Genomic DNA, 12,395 nt, shown 5'->3' with positions numbered 1-12,395 from the left:
TAGTCATTATTTTTAAAAAAGAAGCCAAAGCTCAGATTGCGGATTACAGGGTGGCTCCGAGCGGTAGATGGTTAATAGCCAACGTCCAGCTCGATGGGAGGGGGTTCACTCTGGTTGGGTACTATGGCCCCAACCAAGATGACCCTTCCCACCTTGATACAATACAAAACCATTTGATCACGACTCAGAATCCCGTGATATGAATGGGAGACTTCAACCTGGTCCTAGACCCGAAATTGGATAAATACCCCAGCTCTAGAGCAGTACCACACAGCAAAGCGAGGGCTACCCTTTTGAGTTGTATGTTGAACTTGGGGCTGGTGGATTTTTGGCGGGAGAGAGCAGGCAATATCTTGGGGGTTTCGTTTCATAATTACAAATACAAGCACAAATCTCGCATTGACTATGCCCTCTTCAGCTTCACCCTCAAAGATTCCATAAAAGGCTTGGTCTACCTTCCCCCTGACTTATCTGATCACTCGGCTATTCTCTTTTCATTAATGTTAGGCCAGAATGTCACTCATACCTCATGGTCCTTCGATCATACCATTCTACTGGAAGAAGAGGAGAGGGAATTTCTTATATCTGGTCTGCTGCTTTTCTGGAGCGCAATTTAAATTCTGTCCCCCTGGTGTCTGTGTGGGAGACTTGGAAGGCCTATCTAAGGGGGTGCATCACCAACCGCGCCTCCTATAGAAAGAGGAAATATAGAGAGGAGTTATAAAATATAGAGAGAGACCTGGCGCTCATAGATTCGGACGACCCCATATCCCCGGCGAATTCGAAAAGAACGGCTGTGCTAAAAAATAAATTAGATGCTATATTGCAGGAGAGAGTGAATAAAAGGTGGCAGGCTAGCAAGCTTTCCCACTTCGAATATGGTGAGGCTGCAGGCAAATTGCTTGCCTGGAAAATCAAAGCAGACCAAGCCAGAAACTATATTAAAGAAGTGAGGGTAGAGGGCGAAGCCAACAATAGGAACTCAGACTTGGAAATAGGGGACGCCTTTTGGGCCTTCTTTCAGAATATATATACGGTAGGAATCAGAGTCAATGGTGAGGAGAGAGATACGTGGTTGGAGAGGGTGAGCCTTCCAAAATTAACTAAGCAACAGAGCAAGCATCTAGACAAAGAAATAACAGAGGCAGAAGTCACAAGAGATATCAAACAGCTGAAGCAGGGGAAGGCCGCAGGGCCTGATGGCATACCCGGCGAACTGTATCGGCTGCTAGACTCGACTATCATCTCAGTCTTGACGGACTTGTTTAACAACATATTAATCAGTGGTGAGGCACCGCCTAGGTCATGGGGTGAGGCAAATATTGCCATAGTTCCAAAATCAGGAAAGGATCCAGCTGAGTGTGGATCTTATCACCCGATCTCGCTCCTAAACAATGATTATAAGATCTTTGCAGCAATTTTGGCGGCACGTTTGGGGAGCGAGATCGGTATGATCATCCACCAGGACCAAAAGGGCTTCATTCGGGGACGCCAGTTGGCTGATTTGACCTACGATTTGGTCGGGGCAATAGATATGGCTTCAACTTTTGCCCTGCCTCTTGCGATCATGACACTTGACGCTACAAAGGCATTCTATAGGGTCGATTGGCCCTATCTAGATGCAGTAATGAAGAAATTCCAATTTGGTCCCAAATTTTGTGGAGTAATCAGCCTGTTATACAGTGATCCGAGGGCTAGCTTCTTGATTAATGGCACCCACACAGAACCTTTTCAAATTCGTAGGGGGACAAGACAGGGGTGTCCGCTTTCCCCCCTCCTGTTTAATCTTTATGTTGAACCCTTTGTTCAGACCCTTAGGGATGATCGTAACATTCCGCCTTTCTCCTTTTATGGCTGGGAGAAAAAGGTCGGGTTGTATGCGGATGATATTCTCATATATACAACCGCTCCCGACCAGGCTTTTCCCAGGGTTATAAAGAGGGCCGAGGAGTTCGGGAAGTTCTCGGGCTATGAAGTCAATGCCAGGAAAACCGATCTCATGGCTTGGAATATTCCCAACCTTCATCTCCCGGTAACACCCTCAATCCGCTATCTGGGAGTCAGAATTACAAACGACATAGGTATTTTGGCCCAGATTAATTTAGATCGGATTTCCCGCGAATCTAAGGCACTGATGAAAGCATGGTCCTTTCTCCCTCTTACTATTTATGGGAGAACGAGTTTAGTGAAAATGACTATCCTTCCTAAATATACATTTATCTTTAACACCATTCTGTTGGCATTTGATTCTAAGCAACTTTTTAAATGTCAACAGAACATTAACTCTTTCATCTGGGGTTTTAGATCTACCAGGTTGGCATGGAAAAAGTTAAGAAGAAGGAGTGAGAAGGGGGGCCTTGCACTGCCAGACCTGGGATATTATGCTTGGGCTTTTCACCTGTCCCACTCCAGGATGTTATTAAAGACCCCCGAAGACAATTCAAATGGATGCATGTTTAAGGCAATGTTATCTGGCTCTAATCTCCCGCTTGATGGATTTTTGTTTAAATTCGGGCACCAGAGATATTTCAAGAGAGTGAGGTTAAAGATCCTATATTTGCTTGTAAAAGAATGAACTCAAATTAAAGCTAGGGTTGGGCTGGCATACTTTTCTAATTTCGCTCCTATTTGGGATCTTCCGGGGCTCTCTCTGCACCTTGTCGATAGCTTTACATCTGTGCTATTGGAGGCAGGGGTATTAAGATGGGGAGAGCTGGTGGCAGGAGGGATTTTAGTAGAATGGGATGCTTTCTCTGAGAGGGTCGGCTCACCTTTATCCTGGTTTATATATATATACAATTGTCAAGCTGGTTTGGAGAACAGATAAAGAAATAGGTTTAACTCGGGGGATATAGTTCTTTAGAGAAAAATTTAGTAGAGAAAGTAAGGGGTGGTAAGGAAGTTGCTTTTTTGTATTGGAACATTATGGAGGAAGCAGATGGAGACTTCAGCCTCCCGGCTGAACTGTGGGGAGGGAATAGAGAAGTCCAGGCGGAGGAGTTATGGACGAGATCTTTTAGTCTCCTGTATAAAGTCATCAAACCTGCCTGGCTGAGGCGCAACCATCTATTTACTTTGCATCGCGCATACTTCTCTCCCCAAAGACTTTCTAAGTTCCAACCAGGGAAGTGCTGTAATAAATGTCTCCTCCTAGCAGCCTCAGATGTCCACATGTTCTGGGAATGTCCCAACATTAGTAGCTTCTGGCAGGAAGTTAAGGCTTCTCTAGAATCAATCCTCAAAATCTCGACTCCTTTTTCTTGGTCCTTAGTTATTTTTGGACTAAGTGATAACATTGGGGGGTTAGAGAGGTCATTTCTGTTTTATGCTATTTTGGTAGCAAGAAGACACATTTGTAAAAACTGGGTCAATGACAACCCACCGACTCATGCTGGTGGTTGACATCACTTTATGAAATATCTAAAGTAGACATGGCAAGGTCCTGTAGTCCCCGTAGTTTGGCCTTTTGGAATTTGCTACTTAAGTGGAGATAAAAACTATCAGAGACCCGGGGGTTGTTTTTTTTTTTTGTTTTTTTTTCCCCGGGTCCGATGATTAGGTCCAGTACTCCAGGTCCAACGGAAGGCTCCCCCATGCCTCGACAAAAGTGGGCCGACAGCCTGTTTTAGGCTTTGACGGAGTAAGATCGTCCAGAAGGTACCTCCCGCCAAGATATTTGGTTTGTTCCTGGGAAGAATGGAACTATTTTCTAGATACCTGCCTTTCGAAGACTTTTTGGCGGTTGGTTATTTCTTGGAACGATAAAGCGGCTAATGAGGACAAAAAAAGATAAAAAATAGCTCGCTTTTTAATGGTCTGGAGTTCAAACACTTTTTAGCGCATCTGAGTATAACCCATCAAAAGAGCACTCCTATGTGCCCTCAGGCCAATGGACTAGTTAAGAGATTTATGAGCACACTAAAGAAAGCTGTGCAACGTGCTATACTTGAGAAGCCAAAATTACGATCTGTGTTAAACTCTACATTGATAGCTTACATGACCACCTGTGAAAGCCCAGCAACATTGATGCTCAGGAGAGCAATGACAACCAAGATACCCCAGAGGACCAATGAGAGAGAGAAATAGATTAAATGCAACTCGTACAAGGGACTTGGTACAGAAAAAGAAAGATGAAAACATATACTGACCGAAGACGACATGCAAAAAACCTCATCTTTCAGTGAGGAGACAGAGTGCTGGAGCATCAGATGAAGAAAAGAAAATCTGATGCTTCCTTTGATGCAAAACCTTTCAAAGTGGTGTTGAACAAAGGACAAAATGCAACTTCCCTGTGCCCTGGGAAGTCCATCACCAGGAACTCCTCTCACTTTTGGCATTTGATTTCTAGTTCACCAGATCTCTATGGTGCAGAGCAGATTGATTCTAAAGCACCAGTGACTACTGCTGCCTTTTCACCACCTCAGCTGATATTGGATCAGGTCTCAAATTTGTACAGCACGTTCAGGTTGAACACTTACAGCGACAAAGAGATAAATCGAAGAGATTTAAATGTATATAAATGTGTATATTTTTTTATAATTAGAAAGCTTTTGTTTAACAGTAGGGGAGATGAAGTTTCCTGTTAGTTACCAATAACAGAACCCTTTTGGCTCTTGATGAACTCCATAGAGCTATGACATAACAGATAGAGTGTAGTGTACTGAAGATTGCTTTAGAATGTTGTGTTTCGCAGTTACACACAAGCAATAAAGACTTGTGATAGCATGGTCTGTATTTGGCATAATCATTTACGGGCAACTGTCCTGTTAACCTGAAGCTCCATAGAGAGCGAGGTGTCGAAGATGACGCCGAGATTCCTGGCAGATTGGGTGGGAGTGGGGCAGATGCCAAGAGATGAGGGCCACCACTCGCCCGACCACATGTCCTGGTCCTTACCAAAGACCAGGACCTCTGTTTTGTCGCCGTTCAACTTTAGGGAGTTAAGGATCATCCGCTCGGCAACAAGCTGCATACAAGACCTAAAGTTGGACGCGGATGTACTCACAGAGTGGGGCAGGGACACCATAATCTGCGTGTCGTCGGCGTACGACACCACCTCCATCCCCTGTGATCTTACTAATCTCGCGAGGGGGGCCACGTAGATATTAAACAGGGTCGGGCTCAAGGCCGACCCCTGTGGCACCCCACATTGCAACGATTTAGCAGGGGAGAGGAAATCTCCGAGCATCACTCGCTGTTCTCTCTGCTGTAAAAAAGAGTTCAGGAGACTCAGGGCCGACCCTGTTACCCCTGCCTCCCTTAACCGAGATGTTAAAGTAGAGGGAGACAGGGTGTCAAACGCCGCCGTGAGGTCCAACAGCACTAACACGGTAGTTTGGCCAAGATCTACTTTTCGGCAAATGTTATCTACCACCTTAGTCAAAGCAGATTCAGTGCTGTGGAACTTCCTAAAGCCATGTTGGGAGCCGTCCAAGAACTCAGAGGAGTCCAGGAAGATGGATAAATGAGAGTTCATGTGAGCTTCCAACATCTTTGCTGGGGCCGGCAGAAGGGATATTGGTCTGAAATTCTTAAGAAGGCCAGGGTCCAAAGAGGGCTTTTTAAGGAGAGGCTTCACTATCGCCTTCTTCCAGACCGTAGGAAAGGTGCCCTGTACCATAGCCCCATTTCCAACAGGGGGGGTAAAATGATATCCCTACATTCCTTAAGTACTTTCAAAGGGACAGGGTCCAAAGGAGAAGCTGATTTAGTTCTATCGAGCAATCGATTAAGACCCTCCAAGGAAAGCGCTGGAAAGTGAGTAAGGGTATGGGTAGGATCTCCAGTCCAAGATTCAAGATGAATAATTCCAGAGGAATAATTGTCATTCAGGGTATTCCTCTGGGATTGTAGAGCAAGATAGATATCATCTATTTTTTTATAGAAGAAGTCCGAAATATTGTTGCATAACTCTTGTGAACTTACCACGGGGTCAGGTGCCTGAAGAGAGCAGAGGGAGTCCACGATCTTTAGATGAGGTAAGAGAGCTAGTCAGGTTGGTGAAATATTCCTGTTTCTCCTTAATAACTCTGCTTTTATATTCTCGCAACTGGCACTTGTATACGTCCCGTTCTGTAGGATCCCAAGATTTGCGCCAGCCTCTCTCTTTCCTTCTACATTTTTGTCTAAGAAGCCTCAATGATTCCGAAAACCAGGGGGCTGTAGGTTTCTGTCGTGCCACATATCTAAGAGAAGTAGGGGCTAACTCTTCAACTGCCTTGGTGATAGAGTCGGCAAGTTCTTGTGCCGCCTCATCCGCCTCCCTCAGGGATGAAATACTACTGGCTTGGATATAGGGAGCCAGAGCATCGTTGGAAAAGTTTCTGAAGCATCTTTTAAGACATTTATTAGTGGCAGCGTAATTAACCTCAGCAAGGGGAGATTCTAAGTCCAGTGGTACTGCTAGATGATCCGACCATACCAACGACAGGGGCAAGTCAACTGTTATTCTCGAATCGTTGGAAAACACCCCGTCCAAGGTATGACCGGCCCTATGAGTCGGGTAGTGCACCATTTGGACGAAGTCACAAGCTGCCAATGCGTTAATCAAGGTAGAGGTGTCTTTAGCTTCCAGGTCATCTAGATGAAAATTTAAATCACCAAGAATGGTGAAATGAGATCTCCCAAAATAAGGCTCCAAAATTCTAAAGAGCTCAGGGCAGAAATTGGTTCTCGGTCCTGGGGGTCTATAGACAAGAATTCCGGAGAAGGAGACCGAAGGAGAACAGCCAATACAGAAATATAAAGTCTCAAAGGGATCCAAAGGAACCGATAGGGACTTTACAGTACAGGAGAGTGTCACCTTAAAGAAGATTGCCAGTCCTCCTCCTCTGCGTCGCACTCTATCCTGTCTATGAAGCATATAACCTTCAGGTATGGCCAGGAGGAGATCATGACCTGAGGACTCAGAGGCCCACGTCTCGGTCACAAAGACCCAATCTGGTTGCCTACTACTCACAAAATCGTGAAATGCTACATTGTGCTTAATAAGAGATCGCGCATTGATCAGGAAGCCCTTTCTAGGTTGGGAAGTAGTCTGTCGTGGGGAGGGAGGAAAAGGTTTCCTAAAAGACTGTGTGGTCAGTTTAAAAGATGTTCTACACGTAGGGCATACCTGAGACTGATGCAGACCCTCAGGAGAAAACCGATAGTGGCACGGTAGTACTGGGGGTCTAAGAGACAGTCTTTCCAGAGATGAGTATCCCCAGTGCAGTGTGTGGGACCTATCAGGAGCCCCAGGGTCCAGCCCATCCTGCAGCGCGTCCTCAGCGCGGACGGGCGCAGACGGGCTGAACTCTGGCGTAACTCCGGCGCCAATCAGGCGTCCCCGCTGCGCGTGACAGCTGCGCGTCAGCATGACTCCCTTTTATCCACGTCTAGAGTCCTTCTGACGACTAGAACGTATCAGCTACCGAATGGCGCCGAAAAGCGGCACAATCTACTCGCAAGATGGCGCGAGTACTACGGAATTACGCCGGGAAGCGGACCCACCCAACAGCAGTGCCTTTCGTCAATTTTATAGTGCAAGTGGGGGCCAGGCAATTAAAAGCAAGGTAAAATTAAAACAAAAGATAAATGAGATACAAAACGAGGTGGGTTAAAAATTAGCAGCAGCTCCGGCCACCAGCTACGCAAAGCGCAGGCAAGGATCTGGTGTCAGCTAGTAAGGAGGAGCAACTGGTTTACCTCCCTTTTATCCACGTCTAGAGTCCTTCTGACGACTAGAACGTATCAGCTACCGAATGGCGCCGAAAAGCGGCACAATCTACTCGCAAGATGGCGCGAGTACTAAGGAATTACGCCGGGAAGCGGACCCGCCCAACAGCGGTGCCTTTCGTCAATTTTATAGCGCAAGTGGGGGCCAGGCAATTAAAAGCAAGGTAAAATTAAAACAAAAGATAAATGAGATACAAAACGAGGTGGGTTAAAAATTAGTAGCAGCTCCGGCCACCAGCTACGCAAAGCGCAGGCAAGGATCTGGTGTCAGCTAGTAAGTAAGTATTGAACATTTCTCTGACATAGATAAGGAATTACAGGAACTGTTAAAGAAAAAGTTTGAATGGTCAGAAGAATGTGAAGGTGCTTTTAGGCAAATCAAATGTACTATAGTTGATGCTGTGAACATGAAAGCTTTTGAGGAAAATTCTCGATCAGTTTTGGTGACTGATGCCAGTTTGTCTGGCTTAGGAGCAGTTTTATTGCAGAAAAAACTAGTGAAGAAAGAGTGGTATCTATTGCTTCTCAAACTTTCAAGGAGGCTGAGAAAACATACAATGTTATTAAAAAATAACCCTTTGCATGTTGGCAGGAGATTAAACATTTCAACAATTTCATTTGGGGAAACTCCTTTGAATTGAAGACTGATCATAAACCTCTGGGGCCTTATTTATGAACGCCCTGCGCTGCAGGGGAGCCTTTCACTTACCTGCTGACGCTGCCACAGACCGGACCTTTCTTTCCAGGCTGCAGGGGCACTGGAGACAAGCCGCCACCGCCGAGAGTCATCCTCTGCATAGACTGCACGCGTCGCCGCTCCGGGACTTCAATTCCCGGCAGTCTACGCGGCGGCGCGCTTCACAGTGACGCGAGGGCGCCAGGAGGCGCACAAAAGCGGCGCTGACACCGGCGGAGCAGGGGGAGCCTTTCACTTACCTGCTGACGCTGCCACAGACCGGACCTTTCTTTCCAGGCTGCAGGGGCACTGGAGACAAGCCGCCACCGCCGAGAGTCATCCTCTGCATAGACTGCACGCGTCGCCGCTCCGGGACTTCAATTCCCGGCAGCCTACGCGGCGGCGCGCTTCACAGTGACGCGAGGGCGCCAGGAGGCGCACAAAAGCGGCGCTGACACCGGCGGAGCAGGGGGAGCCTTTCACTTACCTGCTGACGCTGCCACAGACCGGACCTTTCTTTCCAGGCTGCAGGGGCACTGGAGACAAGCCGCCACCGCCGAGAGTCATCCTCTGCATAGACTGCACGCGTCGCCGCTCCGGGACTTCAATTCCCGGCAGCCTACGCGGCGGCGCGCTTCACAGTGACGCGAGGGCGCCAGGAGGCGCACAAAAGCGGCGCTGACACCGGCGGAGCAGGGGGAGCCTTTCACTTACCTGCTGACGCTGCCACAGACCGGACCTTTCTTTCCAGGCTGCAGGGGCACTGGAGACAAGCCGCCACCGCCGAGAGTCATCCTCTGCATAGACTGCACGCGTCGCCGCTCCGGGACTTCAATTCCCGGCAGCCTACGCGGCGGCGCGCTTCACAGTGACGCGAGGGCGCCAGGAGGCGCACAAAAGCGGCGCTGACACCGGCGGAGCAGGGGGAGCCTTTCACTTACCTGCTGACGCTGCCACAGACCGGACCTTTCTTTCCAGGCTGCAGGGGCACTGGAGACAAGCCGCCACCGCCGAGAGTCATCCTCTGCATAGACTGCACGCGTCGCCGCTCCGGGACTTCAATTCCCGGCAGCCTACGCGGCGGCGCGCTTCACAGTGACGCGAGGGCGCCAGGAGGCGCACAAAAGCGGCGCTGACACCCGCTTCGCGGGACGCGAGCGGGACGCCCGGACGAAGCCCGGACAAAGGGCGGGCCGTCTGAGGCCGTCCGAGGTTGGCCACGGTTGGGTTGGGCCAGGGTCTTTGCTCTATTCACTCCATCCATAAGTGCACAAGGCTGTCCAGGCTCACTAAGCTCCAGGTAATTAGTAACCTTACTATTTGTAGTACTTGTTTTAGTCCCAAGTGGATTTCTGTTGCCAAATGCCTGCAAAAAAGCAACCCACACCTTCTAACACAATGGAGAACTATCTCGTACAGGTTGTGACAAAAATCAACACTGATAGAAGGGCCTCACTGGGTCTGGATTCACCACTACAATCACCATTAGTAGATATAGAGAACGAGGACTCATTTACCTTGCTAAACAATAGCCTCCTCGGTGGGGCACATGCCTCCCTCCAGGATTCAAATTGTATTCAGCCTAGTGGCATTGTTGCTAATAGAGAAGAAAATAGTGACATAGATGCACCAACTGTGCTTTCCGTAAATAGCGAGTCTGCTATTTCTACCGCTCCCCCCATCCCCGCACCTAGGGTTTCAGGGGGTAAAAGGAAAGCCATACAAAAGAGAGGAGGCTTAAGGTCATCTAAAAACAAAGTTGCATCGCCACCAAGGAAATCTACCGATGATGAGGAGGAGGACTTGACTGGGGAAACTTATGTGACTCTTTCCGACGATTTATTGCAAAAACTTTGTTGTCTGATGGATACAAAAATTAAAGGGATGGTAAAACCCCTAATCAGTAAAATCGACAAATTAACTGCTGAGGTTAGCAAACTGGAAGGTCTATTGGGTAAAACCTTGGGAGAGGTGAGAAAACTACCAGAAGCCATTTCAACATGTGTCCAGCCTCTGTTGTCAGAAATTAAATCTACCCACTCTGATGGTGCGTCTTCTGTTGTTACACAAAATCCCCCGTTGCCCTTATTGACAAACTTATCTGACAGGCCTCCCGGAGATGTTTCATCTGCTTTACCCTATGGGGAATTAAATACCACGAATGGAGCATCAGAGCTCGTCGTTGAAGCCTCACCATTAGTTCTCGTTCTTGCTAATGTACCCAAATTAGCCCCCGGCGACGTTGAGTCGACTGCGTCATTACTCAACAAATCATTGTCATGGCTAACTAATAACATGGCCATAACACCCTGGGGTAAGGAGCAACTTGCGGAAGAACTGGTGAATGCACGAAGGGTCGAGTGGATTGGGAACAGGGCAAAAAAATTCAAGGGGGATTGCGTTGTACTTAACTTTACTGACCCCGAGGTCCTGCCTAACATTTTACCAAACCTCCACCCGCCCCAGAAAAGATTTACCCCTATTGTTCCTCTGACTTTAGATTTCTTTTATCCTAGAAAAGGCAGAGGTCCTAATTGCAGCACTCTTAGAACAAAATGGAACGTTGTAACTAAGAGGGGCAGCAAGAACTCTGATCTTGCTGAGTGGGGTCTAGGAGTGGAAAATAGATTTGCTGCACTCTCCAACCTAGACGCTTGTGATTGACTACCATGCACCCCTACCACCGTGCTGCAAGTTCCTATGGCTGCTAACTATACAGTGGTTTCGAGTTGTCCCCAATCTGTACAGGATGTGATAGACACGACTGTATCTAGAGCTGGTGTAGTTATTGCAAATCCTAATGAAACTGGCAATGTCGATCTGATGTCATCAGGGTTGGATTATTGCACTTGTTCTATAACAGCAAACACATCTGGGAATTTATTGTCTTGGAATATTGCGGGCCTATGTTCTAAAATGGATTGTGGTGAATGGTCTGATTTTGTCAGCCAATATGATGTCTGCATTTTCCAAGAAACTTGGGCTGTAGATCCTGTATTTGCACTTGGTTATCTGAATTTCTACATCCCAGCTACGAAGGGTCCCAAAGGGCGACCGATGGGGGGACTTACGATATGGGTGCGCCAGGCTCTCATGGTTGATGTGAGAAACATTGAGCTTCATCTAAAAGACATTCAGCTCATTCGATTAAAGGGTAGCTCATCTACTTCCATGGATATCTACAATGTATATGCCAGGGGGGGAAATGCAAGAAAATCTGAGGTCCTTTTGTCTCTGTACAATCTATTAGAAACTCATTCATCAGGGAATAACATATTAATAGCCGGCGACCTAAATCGCACTTTTGAGCCTTTAGACACTGGCGATGTACAATTGGGATTGGAAGAAGACACCCTATGGGATATCCCCGCTCTCAATGCAGTCCCAATAACTCGTTGGACTGAGGACATTCTTGGCCTAAACGCTATTTGTTTTGAACATGGGTTAAGGGCCTTGAATGGCCGAACAAAGTCTGACAGAACACCAGCCATGACCTTTAACAATGGAAGAAACAAGAGCCGTATTGACTACGTAATATGTAGTATGTCTCTATGGCCAAAGGTCATTGATATGGCTGTGTTGGAAAGGTTAGAGAGCGATCACGACCCTTTATGTGTCCTTCATAATTGGTGGAAGCCCGATGCCGTTTTAAATACCTGTGCTGAACCCCTCCCGCCTTTGATTATACCCACTAATGATATGCGCAGGCTGAGGTGGACCAGTGTTAAATCTGACCTGCTGGCTTTGGGAAAAATAAATATGGCAACTGATAGGGCCATTGTGGCCCTTGAGGGTGTGGTCGGGTTACCTTCTACCCAGAACATAGTTACTCAGGTCCACAATGACCTTTTCAAAGAAATACAACGCCATTTTTTAAAACCGACTAATAACAAAAAGCCAGGGAAACTTAGGCCAGCCAAATGGTATAACCAAGACTGCAAGGGGGCCAGGGCCCATTTATGGGCCGCGATTAAAGATAAAAACAAGGAGGCCATTAGGATGG

This window comes from Lissotriton vulgaris, chromosome 2_1 (assembly GCF_964263255.1).
Source record: "Lissotriton vulgaris chromosome 2_1, aLisVul1.2, whole genome shotgun sequence".
In the NCBI taxonomy this organism is placed as follows: Eukaryota; Metazoa; Chordata; class Amphibia; order Caudata; family Salamandridae; genus Lissotriton; species Lissotriton vulgaris.
Note: the sequence above shows the minus strand (reverse complement) of the source record.